The following is a 20,358-nucleotide window of genomic DNA, read 5'->3' as shown; positions in this document are numbered from 1 at the left end:
TAATGATTGATTGCAACCTGTGAATTCTAAGAGACGAATTTATTCACGCCAGGCAAACACCGGCAATAACCGCTAGACTCTCGGCAGCTACTTGCCGAGTGGCATTAAATCGTGTACGTGTCGAGCGTGTGGAGCAATAATTAAATTATTTCGATATCAACGATGGATGGTGGTTAATGAAATTTAACATTACTTCATGCTACAATATTTAACATGAATAATTTATTATTAAAATACACTCACTGAACATATATACTTTTATCAAAAGTTATACTTTAGCACGTAGGAAAGATTTTTTTTTGAATTAATTAATAAATTGTTGGTGGAACATTATTTTTATAATAATCAAAATACTTATTTCTATCAAGGAAAAGATTTTTTTATAATTGGGTACCTGCTATGAAATCAAGTTGCTTCGAAAATCATTAAAGATCGAATATATTTTATGGCCAGTACAATTAACTAAAATAGCTAATATCCATGCTAGATATTTTATACACATTTTTATATTTTTTTTGTTTGTTTTTTATATCAAATTTAGTATATTAGATTCAAATCTTGTGTATGTAATAGGTCACGCATCCGATCCTCAAATAAAAAAAAAATCAAATTTTGGTGATTTACTCGTACTACATATTCCGCCCTTCACATAAATTCCCAATTTTGGGAAGTATCTCTGCCATTCCACAATCTACTCGGAAAAATGTCAAAAGTTTCTCTTTAAAGTTTATGAAATAACAAACCTGTACCTCTATTCTTGTGGGATATAATATTTTTATATTCTTTTTGTTTTCGCCTTACAAAAGTGACCTATTTTTCCTGCTTACGATAATGTGATGTAAGCAGCTTGCGGCCTTAAAACGCCAAAAAAATGAAGACGGAACTTCCGAAACTCTTTGCATGTCATTTTTCTTTCGGCGTTGGTCCCGTCAGAAAATATTTTGAACAAACCTTTAAAGATTTTGTCAAATTTTGCCCATGTAAAGCGAATATATAAACAGAACGGACAGTTTTGACATCACGGAACTCTTATTTGTGTTAAAGAATGTCACTGGCAATAAATATCTCGTGACAGCGGGCAAATGGTGATCTTTTATAATAAGCGCATTTTTTTTTTATTAATACAAAAAATATTTTCAAATAAGGTTTTCAGAAGTGGTTCCTTTCCAGAAGTTTCATTAATCACCATCGAAAATTAATTTCACATTAATTTTCCAAATAATTTATTGAATTTTTTACTAAACGGAAAAAGAATAATTATTGAAGACAATATTTGCGACTCCTAAACGAAAATTGGAAAGGGAAAAATCAGAAAAAGTTACGGTCACATCTAGAACTCGAACCCAGGACTTACTTACTCTACCAACAGAGCTAATGGGACACTATCTCCTTCGGTCATATTTAACTGTATCATGCTTCGAATAAGAGCTACTACCATTGTCTTCATTTTTCTCACCGCACATTTTTATTATTATCGCAAGATTCAACCCGAACTAAATGCAATCTAGACAGTGTCTTTAGATAAATATATCTAATTTTTATTTTAATAAATTTATGTAAGAGTTAAAAATAAGAAAAAAGTTAGTTTTTAATAGAATAAGTAATTAAGCCAGGCAGTTGATATATTTTTCTAGAGAATTATAAACATTACGAAAAAACGATATTTTCAAAACCATCTATAAAATGTACGGATAGTTAATTTTTGAAAATTAAATGTAGGTACCTAACTTTAACCAACTTAAGCGTAATTTCGGATGAAAATAATTAATACATATATAAATAATAATAAACATACCTACTACCTTGAAAATTCAAAAAACATTATAGATTATTTCGGTACGCGATGGGGTTTGGCAATTATACTAATGTAATGTTTTCAGTGAAAAATAGTAATAGTTAAAATAACCTTTATTTATTTGCCATAATTTATCTCAGAAATGATAACTTTACACGCTACAGCCAAATGAAAAATACGGTTTTATTAGAACAGTGGGAGTAATTCTGGGTAAATTTATTTAACCACTTCGTCAAATCTTAAAAAAACGAATGAATAAAACACCTATTTATACTTACTCCTAAAATTGATGCATAGCATACTGTTGCTACCATGGTATATTTTGGATATATCTTCTAAACAGAATACCTAAAAAAAAGTGAAATAATCGATTTGAAAGAAATTCACGAAGTCAAATAATGAAATTAGATTACTTCCCCAGAGAAACCCACAACATCCATTAGGTACACGGAGAAAACTTACTGACAAAAATAAAACGGCATTGAAGGCCATTAACGAATAAATTGATGGGTATCCTAATAAACTTTTCGCATTTTTTCATTATATATATAATTAAGACAAAAGTAAGTCCTTGAACACGTGTTCCGATATTATTATCCGTTTTCAACCGGATTACCAATAATTTGAAGAGATTTTTAATAAATCGGCAAAACTATTTTTTTACTTGTTACCCAAAGATATTAGAAGAACGAGATGTGCTATGAGCAGTTCATACTGTGTGGAATTGTTTTGCCCAGTGTCGCCAGTTTTGTTCACCAATACTACTGCACACCTTCGCTTACGCTAAGGTATCCGCACTAATACATAGAACAGATTTCTGTGCGTACACGTCCCGATAGTATTCAAAGTACCCTAATTAGGTAGTACTCCGCCTACGGTCCGGCGGCCAACATAGCATATCTCGTTCTTCTAATATCTTTGTTGTTACCTGTTATCTGTTCAAGAAATAATTTCTAAATTCGAAAATGTTTGTTCAAGTTTACCTAAATTAAGGTGGAAATTGGTCTTACTTCGTGCACATCAGAGAGGCCCATTATTCTATCATCTGTTCAGTTGATCTATCAAACAGAAAAAAAATTGTTCCTTATTTCGCCGCCTGCAAAGATCAGTTTGTAGGTATAAATATTTGCATTAAGAGTCCAATTTACAAACGCCTCACGCTCTCGTACATATTTCGCTCTTTCATCAGTATTTCCACCAACAATTCAACGCTTTCACCATTACCTTCCTCAACGCTCCCCTAATTGATAGGTTTCCCGGTTTCCCAAGATACACACATAAGAAATATCAATAGAACCATCCGAGAACTAGCGTTATTTATTTTCTCCCTTTAATGGGGTAAGTTAGGCCATTAGTCGCGGCCGGCCAATTCCACGGGGATCGGCGTGTATTGCCTCGGCCAACTGGGGATATGTGGGCTAATGCTACACGCTTGAATTAATTTTCTATTTTGTATATCATACAAATCACTGAATACTAGGTCAGCCTCATTTAAATCATCCAGCATAAAGTGATTAAACCAGAGAAATGTTATTTGAGAGTTAGAGTAAAAAATTAATCATTCAAATGACTCAAATATAACTATGGACGAGTAAGAAGGTAGTATTTTGAAAAAATCACTGTCACTGATAAATGAAATTGGCACACATTAAAAATTGTCAACCTTGAACGCATTTAATGGGAGATAACTGTTATTTTGGGATAGATATGTTGAGGAAAAAGAACACTTTACTGGGAATGTATTATAGTACCTACCAACACTACATACCTGTTACGTCGGCTCAAAGACAATTCGTTTACCTAGCTCCTAAATTTTCATAGCTTTAACGTCTGTTTCATAAATAAAAAACCGAAACTCAACTCTACACTTTCAAAACACAAAGCTATAGAGCAATTCTATTGTAATACCTGTATAAATCAATCTGTCAACTTCATGCGCAGTAACACAGGGAAATCCTAATACGGCGGCGGAAAATATACTCAAAATTTATATAATTTTTTAAGTACGTCTATTGGAATTTTAATTTCGTTTTAGATTGTAAATGAATACAAATTTTGGAAGCGGAAATTAATGCACTTGTGTCGCTTTACAAATCATCCAATTATTATTATTATCTTGTCACCGCGTTACAGACGCCACCATGCCACTGTCGCTTCTGTAGTCGGAACTCTACGTTAAGAGTCCGGTGGGTAGAACACTCAGCTGTTAATCGGATGGAAAGATTCTGATAATCCCAGCCCGCACTCACTTATTCCCTTTTCAGAACAAGTTATATTTAGTCAAAAGGACCGTACCATTTATATTTCAAATGGTTCGTAGCTTCTTAAATAAACATGAATACTTGTCCACAGTGTTCTTTACACCTTCAAATAATGATTTCGTACTTGATACGTTTGTATCAAATTTATGACATTGCATAGAAGCCAGTATTCCTGTAATTATTATTAAAGTACAGGTAATTCACACCAATGCAAAGTAAAATTAATTTTCCGGGTTCTAGCGTGTGACCATTAGTTTTCTTCCAAATGAGAAAGTACCTGCAGCGGGAAATGCACGAAGTTCGGTATACTGTTGCTGGAACTATTACGAACAAAACTGTATTCATAACTTCAAACCGCCAAAATTTCACAAATGCCCCTTTACTGTTGGTGCCATGAATTGTTCTTCCCTACACAGTTTGCGCTGCGCTACTAATTTCGCGCCAGGAGTAATGTGTTACCCTATGCTCAATATAAAACTATCCATTATTTCCTGCTGTGTTCTGGGTTGTATAATATATAGTTCTCTAAACATTTGCAGATAAAATATTAACTTATGAAGATATAAGCAGTATATTATTAATGTATTATGGTGTCGACAAGTTTAAGAACAGTGATATTTTAATCTTATTCGCTTTGTTATCATTTTCTTCGAGTAAGTTCTTACACAAAATGCAGAATATCTGTTAAATTCTAACACCGCTTTGAAGTACAACACCGCACACTTTTGTATAGTTATTCTTTACTTTCTCCTGAACAATTTTTCACGTCATATTGGCGGTATTGCATGCCAAATGACGATTTGTACTTATCGACGATTAAAAGGTTCAGCTGTGTTCGGAACACTTGTAAAAGAGTTTTTTTTTAATTTTAACATCGGTAAAAATATCGGCGATGGAAGCGCTTTGTGTTTCAGATAAATATCAGTCGTTCAAAATTGAAATCGCAATATGAATAATTTAAATATTGTTTTATTTTGACAGACGGTTTTATCACATTTAAAGCAATAAGTGACTCGTGTGTCTGGATATAAGATATAATGCTATTTATACTTATGGTTGGGATATCTTTTGTGTTGGAAATCAATTTTCACAACAAAATTGAAAGCAACGAGGATATTTTTTACTGGTTTTGGAAGGTTTTATAGTTCATTTAAAAAAATGAAATAGAAAGAAGCCATTTCAACCTTTCCAGTTATTTAATTAAAATTGTTAAGCCACAATTGGCCCACCACGAAGCTTTTGAACTATTTATACCTTTGCGCTTTTGATTAAAGTAATTTTTGTGATTATATCTGATAAAAATTAACAGACTTACTAAAAAAATAACTTCAAAACCGTTAAGCGGTATTTTTTTACACATTCTATAAAGACCGTAAAAGTTTAGATTCGAGTTGCTGCTATTAATAAAAAATATATTTAACTGGGCTCCGAAAGAACTGGCAACGTCGTATTTCAGCAGACTGACGCGTGAAATTCCATTTTGATAAAGTGGGGTTATTTCATACATGTTATTTTTTTTAATTGACTATTATAAAATTACCGAGTAAATTTTATAAAAATTCTATGAAAGTGATGTTTTTCAATAACGTTAATGTTTATATTTTGTATATCTTAAATAACGTTTATATTGCGTTAAAAATAAATTCGGAATCTCATTTTTTGCTGTTGTTATTCTCTGGGAAATATTATAATTTAATATTTTTTATTTTAAATACAAGATAAAAAATGAGGTCACAGTTTCCTTGCAGATCTCTAAATAAAAAAAAAATCTCATCCTGTACAATTTTTGAAAGTTTGAAGTAAAAATTTGTGTTTTGTTTTTTTTTCACTTTTTTCACGTTTGAAATTAAAATATTCTAGTTTACAAATTTTCTAAAATGCAATCAAAAGATCTCAAAAATCTAAATGGTAACTTCATCCAGTTTCTAAAATGGCAATGTTTTAGCAACATCTTCAAAAAGAATACATATATAGCACATTTAAATACATTGGAAATATTACAAAATCCGGTGAGAAATTTCAAGTTTATACAATAGATGAACAACTCTCTTTGGCTGTGAAAACAATCCATATATCTTTCCATGAACTATTTAACGTCAGTTTTCAAATTAGTTATGTTTTCACACACACCGTCGTTTATCAATTAAATAAAATTTTCACTACTTTTTTAGTAAGGCTGTATGTAATTTATAGAACAAGGAACGTGTTTTAAAGTTTCAATGACACTTTAAAGTATTTAAAAAATAAACTGATAGTGAAGGCATTAATTTCCAATAGAAAATAGAACATTATAGAGTTAACTTTTTATTTGTTTTTATTTAAAAACTGACTACCTTTGTAGTTCTCCATTTTATTGATTTCATTGCTTCGCAGCTGTAGGTTTAAAATAGAAAGGTCTAACCGAATGACTAAGCGCTATTTTATAACATGAAATAGTTGGTACTAGCAACATCTTTCCCGATGGGTTCAATTCCCAGTGATGAATAGTCAATAGTTTATTTAGATGCCCACTAATGGACAAAATAATATCATTTTTTTAAGTGAGAGTCATGTTGTTGATTGTAAAGTACCTAAAGCAATTTTTTAAAATTTAAATACCACATAAGGGTGCCAAATGCTCCCAACCATTTGGAGTTTTGGCATCCCCAATTACCTGATAATTTAGATATGGTCAGCAAACACAGCTAAAGCCAATTCAAGCAACGTTTCAATTCTGAACGGTCGTCTTACACCAGGGCGATACTAAGAGTATCTTCCACTCTGGAACGTGCCACAAGTATCCAGTATATTATTTTGAAATTAATAATATATGAAAAAAAAAATTCTTCAAATAAAAATTACTTGAATTTGAACCCGCGACCTTTGGATTGTCAGTTAAGAGCCTTACCTCTCGACCACGGAGGCCGCCAGCTGTAAAACATAGTTGATTTAATTTTTATGATAATCCATAAATTCTTTAATACATCTTTTTTAATATGACTATCCTTCCCATTCTTTGATCACTAATAATACAAAATTTTTAATATGACTAATAGGGTGGATCGCGATTGTATGGAATTTTTTTTTTGTAAATCAGTTTTCGCGGGGTGCGGAATAGATGCTCTAGGTACATAAAATTAAGCATACAAAATATCAATTTAAAATTTTGATAACAAGTACTGCCCCAAAGCGGTTGAATTTTTTGAAATCTGGTAAAAAATTGTTCCTTTATAAAACAGTTTTGGTGGCAATATTAATACCATATTTTTTACTTTTACATTTTATAATGAATTAAAATTGCCGCGCCTTAAAAAATAATTTAAAAAATTTTGATAATTTTTATTTTCCCGTGAAAATTTGACAAATTGCTGAGTCCACTTTAGCGCCTGGCTCGCGCACCACGCATCTTTAGATCGACCGTCTACATCTCGCAGTACAGTTTCAAGTTTTACTAACGTTGATCTTCCAACTGACCAATAATACTTTGCTTCATCTACTTCTTCTTCTTATGTAATAAATTCAACAGACAGTAGACTATCTGTTGTATCCAGAAAATTGGATCGATACTGTATTTCTGATCGGGCAGGTGATTCCATCGTCTGCGCTACATTGCAAGATATTGGATTAGTGACAACAGATAATCTAACAAACGTGATCGATCGTAATAAGATTCGACGTGCTCGTGCCAAAACTAGGACCAAGGATGGACGCAGAAAAGTTGTGATAGAAGAACATATCCGTCTTTTGAAAGATCCTGGCTCACAATACATTGGCCACATAGGCGTTAAGTTCGGTGATGCTAAAACAATAGCTCAAAATTTTGAGGGAAAATCCATTGATTTAGCGTGCATCGTAGCTATCAGATGTGACGGAACAGCAGTTAATACTGGAACATTAGTCTAGCATTATACGACTTCTTGAAGGAAAGCTCCATCATTCACTTCAGTGTTTGGTCTGTCAGTAACATGCTAACGAGTTAAGTTTGAGACACCTTTTCGAATACCTTGGTGGAACGACAACAGGTCCTAAAAGCTTTAGCGGCCAACTAGGAAAGTTACTCAAGAACTGTGAACATCTTCCTGTGATATAATTTCAATCAATAGAATGCAACTTACCGGTCATTACAAAATCCCGTGACTACCTTAGCACAGACCAGCTTTATTTATTGGAAATGAGCCGAGCAATTGCCGAAGAAAAGAAACCCGGGTAAAATCTGTCATTCGCGTTGGTTAACAACAGCCAATACTATTCTTCGACTTTACATTTCAACCAAGAATCCGACAGAAAATCTGGTGATATTGACTGAATTTGTGCTAAGAGTGTATGCTCCGATGTGGTTTAAAATAAAAACACAACCGTGTGTTCATGTGTTCATGGGGCGAGACACCTCCACGAAACCATAAAATTGTCTCGTTACCTTCCAGAGCATTTGAAAAAGGTGGCAGATCCCGTAATTCGACGCAATGGGTATTTTGGCCACAGCGAAAAAATACTTAATAGTATGTTAAACGACGAACAAAGACAAATGAGAGAGTTGGCTCTGAGACGGATTCTAAGTATCCGAGAACGCACGTCAGGGTTCTCTCCAATAAGAGTATTTAAGCTACCTACTTTTAATTTCAACGCAGACTATATTGACTTGATATACTGGGAAAAACCATCAGAACCACCTTTTACAAAACTGATATCTAGCGAGACAATAAATGATGCCATTGCAAACCACGAAATTATCGAATACAACATTTTGTGTAAGTTCCGATTGATGCCCTGTCACACTAGTCCAGTCAAGTTAAACATGAAAAGGGGGTTGTGCTTGCAAAAGGTCCAGTCATTCTGAATTTTTTATATGTTGTTAAGACCTAAACCAGTATTAAAAAAAAAAAAATTGCAACTTCGAAAGTGCTGTGCGAGCGGCGGTGGACCTAAAAAACCAGGAAATTTTCGGATTTTTTTCAGTTTTTGCTCAATATCTCAGTAAAGGAAGGGTCTGACCGGTATAGTTTTTATGTTTACTTTTAAAGTTGACTAAATTTTCTATAATTTGAGACCAAAGCAAGCTATATAAAGCCATTGGTTTTCAAGATACAGTTCTTCAAAAATGGGCAATTTTTTCCAAAAAGTGAAATTTTTTCGAAATGGTCACTTATTTTGTAAAATTATTTCTAAACTACGCATCCCACGTTAAATATTGTATGAAATAAAGTTGTTGTAAATTTAATTAACTTTCATTTGAAACTAGATTGATATCTGTAAACTAAACGGTTCTCTCAAAAATGGCAGATAATCAAAAACAGTCATAAGCGGATTTTGGGTGAAATGCAAATAAACTGTTCTCACGTCTTTTTATGGTTTTATTTATCAAACAGTTTCATTTTTGATGAAAAAAAGAAAAGATATTACATCTATCGGGAATTACGTCATCTTCAAATATTGTTTTATATACCTACATACTAAAATGCTTGTACCAACATCATGGTACCTACTATAAGGACAAATTACATGTACAAAAAAAAATAAAACTAATATAAATCATGTGGGTATTGTGTCTTGGTTGCCAAATCATGTCTTTCTTTTTATCTTAGCTGGGAGAGGCGCCCAGTCTGTAGTCGGGTCATCTTCACCGTCCGAGCATTTCAGCTCCACATCCGGGACGTTAATGCAAAATTTGCCACCGCATGACTGACAGAGGACTGAGCAGTGGAGCCCAGCCTTTCTACACGAGCAGCTCCCAGAGCATCCTTTCTTGCATTTACATGAAATTTTTCGCAAAAGGGCAGGAGGTGCGGGATCCATCGTGGTGGGGATGGGGGTGAGTCCTTGAGAAGACAGCTTCCACCCCCATTCAGTAGGATTTATTTTTATTTATTGTTTTTATTTTAGTAATTTGTACATTTAAGTTTACAAATGACTAATTAATTATTACATACAAATATACTATTTTTTTTTTTCTTGCTTGATGTGGCTCCTACACAACATCTTGATTCAAGTTGACTCCCCGCCACTTCTGCACTTGGAGGTAGCAACTTGCTGCATGGTGGCCTGTAGCATCTTCCGTCGGTGGCAATCGGGCGAGGTTTATGTTTGTTGAAGTGACAAACGTCTTATTCATCAGGAAATCCAAAGTATCCCTCGCGATGTCACCCCCATATAGAGCCACGAAGCACTTGATGCCTGCTTCACTCACGGCTTGTGGGGTAGAGTCTGGCCAAAGGAAGACCTCCACTTGCTCAGCAAGTGGTTCACTCTTGCTCAGAAGTGTGCTGATTTTGGTCGTTCCTTGGCCACACGGTGCTGAGGTGGTATCGCACCCGGCAAACGCGTGGGTAAATAGTATCACTACTGGTAATTGTTGGGAGTCCTGGTTGTTGTAGGAGGTCGTAGAGTAGTGACAGCAACCAGCTTCACCCTTCGTGCTCTTCTGAAGATAGACGTTTGTCTCTTCAGCGCCTAAACCATTGAGAAAAACGAGCAGGTTGACATCTTCTCCCACCATGACGACCCGATCGGCATCTGCTCTTTTTGATAACGCCATCATGATGATCTCTCGATCAACATCTTCTTCGGCAACAGCCACTTCTACTCCCTCCTTCTGAAAAGCGTCACAGAGAAGAGTTATAAGGCGTCTCTTATTGTTTTCATTGCCCAATACATGCTCTTGAGCAATTTGAATTACTGTGGATTCATCGAACGTCAATTCGTAGCTGAAATGAGCTGCGTAGCGCCGGAGTCATTCCGCTGTTTTGATGTTTTTTTGGTAGCATCTTCGGGGTAGCCGTCAAAAACGATGGAGACGTTCTTCTTAAAGTGGTTTCGGACGTAGGTGGTATAACGCGCCAAAAGTGCTCGAACCGTGCTCTTCCGCTGCCACACGACCTTGTGCAAGAGGTAGCCGCCATCCAAAATGACGTGAGTGCTGGCATCTATCGGCATGTGGCTGGAAAGAGGAGTGAAGGCAGAGTACAGAGTAGATTTTGTGCCCTTGCGCATCTCTTGTTCATTGAACATAGACATCGGGAACGGGGCCAACTCATACTTTAAGTCATCCTGTAAATCCTGTTCAGATTTTTTTGCAATACACACTCGCTGAAAAATTATGAGCGGATCTACAGCCACTCTTCTGTTTTTATCCGGCAGTTTAACGGTTGAGGTGATCGATGCCAGCGTGGTAACTGTATTTTTCCGTTTTACCTTGTCGTACATTTTCCCCACAATTTTCATCACTCCTTCCATTCCAACTCTCTGGGCTGTGTGGCAATTAATTTCAGGACTTGCCAGTAAACCACTACTGATAGAAATTAAACTGTCAGTTTTGGGAAATGGAGGGTGGAGAGCAAACCAGTTTTTTAGTTTTTCCACATCACTATTATCTCGGATGATTCGAGAAGGTCTCATGTCTACATGCTGCTCTCCAGTAGGACATAATAAGCTGCAAAAACTTTCCAGTTCTTCACAAATGTTCAACATAAACACCATTCCTGTTGTCCACCTTGCCAGAACACTTTCGGAGATTCCCCTTCCTTGGGTCAACCCACCGTAGGTTTTCATGGATCGCATCAGCTTCTGCTCGATTGTTAGGTCTGACCATAACCCAGACCAAAACTTGTCAGACCGGCGAATGGTGAAGGATCCTTTTGTGAACATGTCGTATTTACTTTTATCCATCCGATCTTGTAGAGCCATCATATCCTGAAGGTAGAGGTGCGCGCTCTTAGCATACAAAAAATGTCCAGCTGCGTGCAAAAAAAGGGAGCATCTTGTGGACAGTGTACAAATGAAGGTTCCAATCACCAGCACGCTCTGCCTGGATGAATAGTTTTATCAAAGTGGTCATGCGAAAGTATTGGACCCACAACTGTGATGTTGGACCATTCGCTTCAATTTTCTCCAAGGCACTTTTAAGTTTTGCCTTTAGTATTTGGTAGGTATCAATTTCTTCTGCTGATATAGTGAGAGACCGTAAATAGTCGTAATTATATTATAACTCTAGGATAAACCCACGGTGATTAATGGATTTACTTCACAGCACAATAAAACCATAAAAAGACGCGAGAACAGTTTATTTGCATTTCACCCAAAATCCACTTATGACTGTTTTTGATTATCTGCCATTTTTGAGAGAACCGTTTAGTCTATATATATCAATTTAGTCTCAAATGAAAGCTAATTAAATTTACAACAACTTTATGTTTTACAATATTTAACGTGGGATGCGTATTTTAGAAATAATTTTACAAAATAAGTGACCATTTCGAAAAAATTTCACTTTTTGGAAAAAATTGCCTATTTTTGAAGAACTGTATCTTGAAAACCAATGGCTTTATATGGCTTGCTTTGGTCTCAAATTATAGAAAATTTAGTCAACTTTAAAAGTAAACATAAAAACTATACCGGTCAGACCCTTCCTTTACTGAGATATTGAGCAAAAACTGAAAAAAATCCGAAAATTTCCTGGTTTTTTAGGTCCACCGCCGCTCGCACAGCACTTTCGAAGTTGCAAATTTTTTTTTTTAATACTGGTTTAGGTCCTAACAACATATAAAAAATTCAGAATGACTGGACCTTTTGCAAGCACGGATGTACATCTTGACTGGACTACACGTAAGCCACGGAAAGATGCATCAAAGTGGTAACGGCATCATGCTCTGCTGTTTGCGGCCCTCAAAGACGTGAAGGGTGGATACAAAACAAGCTAGAATCTTGTCGTATAATGCCAGTATTCAATTCGAAGAAGGACTATAAAACACAATAACTCTTAAGATTTTTCACTTTATTTTTTAACACTTTTTGTGATTTTTTATGTAGCAATGGTACTTTTATTGTTTCTTGATTAGTAGATAATATTATTAGTACATGAAAAGTTATTTTTTTTTTATATTTTGACTACTTTTACTGAGCACAGATTAAACCCTTCTTTTTCTAGTTTCTCGCTGTTTTTTAAAATTTGAATTGACTTGGGGCAGTACTTGCACTCGAAATATCTTAATGCTGTCATAATGACTTTTAAAAGTATCCCAATAGAGCATCCATTCTACACCCCGCTGCTAAGAAAAACAAAAAAAACAAAAAATTGATCCACCCTAATGACTAACCTTCCCATTCTCTGATTAGTTATAATACAACATTTTTAATATGACTAACTTTCCCATTCTCTGGTAATTTATAATGCAAAGTAATAAAATAATAATTAAAAGTCAATAAACATGGTTTTCCAGCAATGAAAATTTAAATTAATTAATTATATCTTTTAAGATGGAAAACATTCCACTCTAATACGATTCGTGATTTTTCTTCCTCCAAAAGTAATTTAAATAAAAATTATTCAAGTTACGACCCTCACTAGCAATAAAGCCTATTTGCATTAAAATCTCTCTCAAACTCGACTATCCAATACCTGTATCAAAATTTGACTGTATTTCTTATAATAATAATAATAATATTTGGCTAATTTATACAGCGCCGTTTTCGCGAGAAATCACCTCAAGGGCGCTGTACAAATATATTTCTAAAATAGTTAACACTTGAACTACTGACTTAAAACTAGTGACTTACGTCTGAGACTTATATCTAGAGACTTACGACTAAGGCCTATAACTACTATCTTAATAAAATATATATTTACATATGTAGAAACTTATAACTAAAATTAACATTAACATTCGAATTTTACAAGCGCCAGAAGAAGGAGGAAGTTCTATTATATTAGGGTGTTTATAAAATTAGTTTTTATTATTAGCTGGAAATATATCTTAAATGGATATATTCTTAAATGGATAATAATATATTCTTACTGGCCTAGGTACCCATTTTCATCCCTAAATTTAAGGCAGCTAAACTTTATCTTTGTCACACCTTTACAAATACTTCCATCCCTCTCGGTATAAAAATAATGTATACTCACCGTATATTGAAAGGTCCAACACATTCGTTACATCGAATTCCGATAACAAAATGAAAACAACCAAAAGAAAAACAAATATTTTCTTACAAAACATAATTTAATCAGAATCGTGATAGAATAATGTACATGGGAATTTATCTCAGAGGTCAGTGGCCGCGTTATGTCTAGTTGCGTTTATTTTTTCCCACCCATCCCTAAATACGAAATTGTATTTCATTTCCTCTCATCTTTCTAAAAAGATTTTTGCATTTTTTTTCGTGTTTATCGGTTATTGAAGAGTTAAAAGTACATGCATATTTATTATGTCGGTCGACATACGTTATGTTGAGAGTTTTACCATAAAATCGGGACTTCAATTTTTTATCTGTGAAAGAATTTGTTAAATAAATTAGGAATGCCGTAAATTAAAAAAAATGTATTTTGTGTAGGTACGCAAATTGTAAGAAAAAACATTGAGTTAAACTTCATTTATACCGATGGAATAAATCGATTTCAACATCGACTGTGTTCAAAATTGTCAAAAAATATATAATGTGTCCCCATAACGACTCTCACTGTCTTAGGATAGTCTCTATTGTTACCTGCGGTTAAATTATAGCAACAATAACAATGCTTCGTTCGAACCGAAACACGCCCAAGTTGCACAACTACTTGCTCGGAACTTGTGGGGAACAAAGTGGGGAACTTTGAGCGGATACTCAAGTTGCCCCCGGTCCATGTTTCATGCTCAGGGCGGGGGCGGGGCGGTGGGTGGAGAGAGGACGAAGGTGGTGTGGGGGAGTCTTTGATAGCGACGCCGGAAATTCTTGCTGGGGGCCGATGATTTGTGGGATCAGCTGCTCAATATAACGTTTTCGATTTCACTTTTCATATCAAGCCACCGATTGATACAGGTCTAATGAGACTGAGAAATTGTGATGCCTGCTTAACAAACATTTTTCCAATCTTCGAAAAAGTATTAAGATAACGAATAAATTGCTGAGCAGTTGTTTATTCTTTTGACTGCCGATAAATGTTGATATAACCTTGATTTTTTTTCTGGATAAATGTTTACCTCTTTTCGTTGGCTTACAGCTAAAAAGTATTTTTTTTCAAAAAAGGTATCTTTATCTAATGTATATTAAAAATATGAAGTATTCTATCTTATTATGCTGTAATCACAAGCGTTTTTTTAATACCACGTATAAGAAAAAAACTATTTTTTTAAATTTTTACATTACCTCCACTCAGGTGGCCCTGATGAAAATAATATCCCTCATGGGTGCTGTGTGGAGGAGTTTTAAGGAAAAGAAGGAAAAAAGGAAAGGAACATCTGGAAAGGAATAAGGTATAGGGTGGGTAGGAATCTGGAGGTCAGTGAGTCACGAGCGTTTGAATTCATCCTTCCTGATGTGGTGAAAAGCGATGGGTTGAGAAAGATCTGCTGGAGAGGTAAAAAATCTCCTTCAACTAGTCAATCCAAATCCACCCCGCCTCACAGTAGGTAGGCAGACGTACCAGAAAACCTAGACAATCCTCACCCCATGAACCCGAGCAACCCTGCTAAGTCACCAAACGTAACTATCCACTATGGCAGAGGTGTGACAGGAGTTTTTTAAGCATTTTGGGATCTAAATTGTATCACATTCAAAATAATTAAGGATGTTCAGAGAAAAAAATATGGAAGGTTTTCATAGTAAGCCGATGATTTTAGTGGACTCCTTTGACATACATAATATTTTAAGAGCGCATCTTAAAAACCAAATAGGCGGTTAGTTCTTTAATTTTTATTTGCTGACTTCTGAACTTTTTGACGAATGTGAGAGCACTTCATGCAGGTCCTTTGGTACCCACCGTGTGAACGCCCGGCATACCTAAAAGTAGCACCTTACGCACCTAAATTTATTAAAATTACGCTAAAGAAGAAAAAGAGTACCGTAAAGTTAAATTTATTTAAAAACAAACAACCGCCTTCTTAAACGTGGAAAGTGCTGTGATAAATTAAAAATAAAAGCTCCCTTTCCGGCTGAGAGGTGGTAAGTTTGTTATGGCCGTAAAAACCTGAAGCTTTATGGTGTTATGCGCTCGGTCATTTACCGGATTTAGCCAGAGTCTCCTGATAACAAAATGGAATATAAGAATTAACCATTTGCTACCCAATAATATTTACAGGTAATTGCCTTTGTTGAGTGAACTATTTAACATGATCTAGTATACAGCGAAAAGGTTTGTGAAGATTTTCATTTTAGTGATTTTTTTTTTTAGGAAATATACAGATATCGTCAAAAGAGATTTTTTGACGAGTATGTTCCAACATGTTGCTATAAGTAGACTATTCCGATCAGATTATTAAATTTAGTTTATTTACTTTCTTTCGACATTATAAGATGTAAATGAGTTGAAATATTCTAAATTAAGTTTAAAATAAATACTCTCAGACTTAATTCATTATTTTAAGAGCGCTTAAAGAAAACAAAAAATAAAAATTGAGATGATTACTTTTCAAAATTAAATTTTTTTCAAAGAAAATTTGTGCAAAATCCTTCGGAATTTCCACAAAACAAATATTTCCAAATGATTATATTCTACATTTTAAATTCATGAAGTTGGAGGAGTAAGTTGCAATGAAAATTATTGTTGATGGATTAAGGAAACTTTGAATTAAGATATTTTATCGTATGTTTTTAAGGTTATACCAATCGTTATAATATTTCACTTAAAAATAACATAATACTGATAAATTTAAACGAAACAAGAAACAGAACAAGACACAGAATAAAACAAAAAGGTAATGCTCTCAATTGGGAAAAAATATTTGAAAATAATTTTGTTAATTCTTAATCTGAAATTGAGATCGATAAAAATGACGTAAAATAATTAAGTCTCAAAGGCCGAGTTTGTTCGGGCATTTTTACGGTAAAACAGAGATCTTGTGTTTGATTCCCAGTTGAGACAGTTAACTGTTTCTTCTTCTGTTTAATGTTTCGTTAATATTTATTAGTAGCATCTTATTTTTTGGTGAAGATAATTAATTTAACAAAAACAATAAATGTAATTCACAACTTCGTAAAGTAAACCAGACATCGAATTCAATCATAATCTTCTTGTCTTGGTTTCAATAAAATGTAATCTCAATCCGCTAGGTTTCGCTAATTCTTTAAAGTTAGGTTCTAGTAAGGTCAAAGGGGAGAAGCGGTGGTAACCCATGAAGTGAAGCGTACTGGGCGCCTTGACAGACACATAGTTTTGGCCTATTTATCACCAGTATCTCTTCCTCTCCGGATAATCCAAGGCTCCGATTCTCCGAAAAAGTTATCCGCACCATGCAACTTTACTCTATTCAGGAAAAGAAATCATAAAAAAACGAACAAATCACTAGGTACATGAAACGCACCGTAGAGGTATTAGGAAAGCATTCCGATAGTAATTCATGGAAATAATAGTGTCCAATCAAGCGTTTGTTGACACGTGACATGACAATCATGAAATTTGTAGCGCCATTAATTGTCTGCACACACTAGCAATACCGGCTATATCACTGAGTAAGTGTGGAAATATGATCTATAGGTCCGTCGGGCGAAGTTTGTTTAGGTCTTGGCGGTGGATGCGTCTTCCCACCTACTGTGTGGCGTGCAGGATTTGAAGAGACTGGTTGAAGGAGATCTTTTGACTTCTCCAGTAAGACTATTTTAGGAACATCACCTTGCACCAAAGTGGGAGGGATAGATTCATATGTCCGTTACTCCCGGACAAACTGACAACCAGATTCCTAACCACTCCTCATAGGTTTTCCTTCACAAAATTTCCTTTCCTTCCTTTTCTAAAAAACCCACTATAAGCGCTAAGCGAAAATTATTCTCCACAGGGCCTTTTGTGTGGAGTTTATGTAAAATATAAACTTCATGACGATGTAGTGGGCTAGATTCTAGGGGATATTTCATAGTGTAATTATGTTTTCATTTCATTTACATATTATTTTCAAGTCGCATGCGATATTGATCATTGATAAGCTTTAAAAAGAAGGTTTAAGATCCTTAAAATATTTGAAAGCTTCTGAGTCATTAATGTTTTACATTAACAGAAAAGGTATTCAATGACATATCTACATCCACTATTTTTTTACGTATATCATTATAATAAGAGATGTGGATGAAGATATCTCATTATTTAGAGAGATATTATCATTATTATTATTCGTATAACAATTTATCTAAATTTTAAATTTCAGATTTTCCAAATAATTCGACCAGAAAGTGATTGATAAACCATTCTCGGTTACAGTTTTCCAACTCCCAACTCCGATTGAAAGCGTTTTTATGCAGCGCGCGCCGCAGGTATCTTGTATGCCGCAATTTAATATTCACCGAAATGCGAAATGAATGGCAAACAGAACGGATTGCATTTTGCCAATTTTTTTCAATTTATATTCGTCGGTATTTCAAATATAGCCTTACTTTAAATGAATATCCCTGGGGAGAGGAACAAATTGTACTTTGCAAATAACCTATTTCATACTCAATATCTGCAAGGAAAATATTGAATATGGGCACATGTCAAATGACAAGTTACTTAAAAAATGTTCTTGTTTTATTTCAACAACAAATAAAATAGTTTACTGCAAATCGAATACAATTTTTCAAGACCATTTTATTAAGTAGAAAATTGTAAAACAAGTCAAAGTATACTATGTTACTCACAATCAGTTCGGGAAATAGGTTTTTTTTTCACTTTCACTCAAAAGGATTTCTATGTCGTTGTTGTAAAAAAGAATTGCCATTTTCCTTTCTCCAAAACAGATTTAGCCAAATTTTTGTCCCAATGCGATTATGTACAGTTTTATGGTGACCATACGGCTTTGGCCACCGAGGGAAACATTCTCGTTTGGAAAGTGGCATCAATCGAAGGAGTAAGTTTGCACAGAGTAGATTACACAGAAAACTTTTATTTAAAGTTTTTCGAGGCCTTAGAACGGGAAAGCCACCCAGTGAGGCCAACATTACTGGATTGTACTATGAAATGTTAAATATTGTACCAAAATAAAATGAAAAAGTATGATCCCCGCCTAGCAAACCTTTTGAGTTATATAAATAATCTTGTTTTGGATAACTCTGTTGTTGATGAGCTCAATTTAAGCAAATAATAATAATAATTTAATTATAAGTAACAACAGCACACTTGATTTTAAAAAGTATTTCTTTGACAAAAAAAAATAGTACTGGCCTAGCACTTTGAACCGTAGTTCAAGGCTGCTCGATATACATTTTGAATTCAAAACATCTACAAATATCTAAAAACTGAAATACCTGAATGCTTTTGTTACTTTCCCAAAAGTCTGTAAGAGAAAGTCGGTGTTCCAAAAAAATCTGCAAATTATTTTTATTCAGTAATACGCAATATGTATACTAATGTAGTTCTCCATTTTTAATCTTTTTTATGGATTAAAGAATAGTTGTGGAATATTTTAACGATACGTTTGTCCAAGAATGTAGGCACAAGCCTATAAATGTTTGGGGTCAATAAATCACGATTATCCCGAAAAATCAAATCGTTTTATTCTGGCTCGCCCTTTGCTTTCCACCGTTAATCAGGTGAGAGGCAGATTTATCTCCATAAAAGAAACAAATACTTCATTACTAGTACACAATATATTATCCAAAAAGCCGTTTCTCTTGAACGGGCTTGATGTTTACCCCCCCTTCCCACATAGATTTGTTGTGAAATTCCTGGGCAGAGAAGTTACAGAAAAGCACCTCCACCTTCTTGACAAGAAAAATGTGGTCACTTAATGAGATTACGAGACCATTAGCGTCCTCTGTTTCCTGGGGAGTTCTTTTCATCACGACAATTTTTTTCAACAAGAAGAACGAAAATTCCAATTAGGTACCGACGAAAAAGTAAAATCTCATCTTTGGTCATTAACCTAAGTATTCAGAAAGGCTGGAAAGTGTGATATTATGCATGTGCTAATTTTGTGTTCTGAAAAAGATTCCTACTCAATTAGTCTCTCGAAAAAATCATAAATGTATTTAATGGTTCAAAAAGGTAGATGCCAAAAATATGGGAAAAATTAGGTAAGATAATATTGTTAATTCTGATTTTAAAATATGATATCGAAAAATATGACGCTTAATAAATAGGTCAAAATGGTTGAGTGCTTTAAGACGCCTGTTACAGTAAGACAAGAGATCCTGGGTTCAATTCCTAGTTGTGACCGTTTTCTTTTATTTGTATGTCTTGTCTTGTCCTGTTTCATATTTAGTTTAAATTTATTTTATATATTTTTAAATAATTATTTTTATTGAAGAAGGGGATAGTATTAGTGAATCTAAATGAATCGAACTCAAGAGCTCTGTTTTAACGCCTCTAACCAACTCCTCCATTGGGTAAGATACCTTTTTTTATTTTTCTGTGTGTTGTGCGGTTTCACGTTTCATCATTTATTAGTA

This window comes from Hesperophylax consimilis, chromosome 1 (assembly GCF_061612785.1).
Source record: "Hesperophylax consimilis isolate HC1 chromosome 1, BYU_Hcon_1.0, whole genome shotgun sequence".
NCBI lineage: Eukaryota > Metazoa > Arthropoda > Insecta > Trichoptera > Limnephilidae > Hesperophylax > Hesperophylax consimilis.
The sequence above is the reverse complement of the archived record's forward strand: the minus strand, read 5'-3'. Positions refer to the sequence as shown.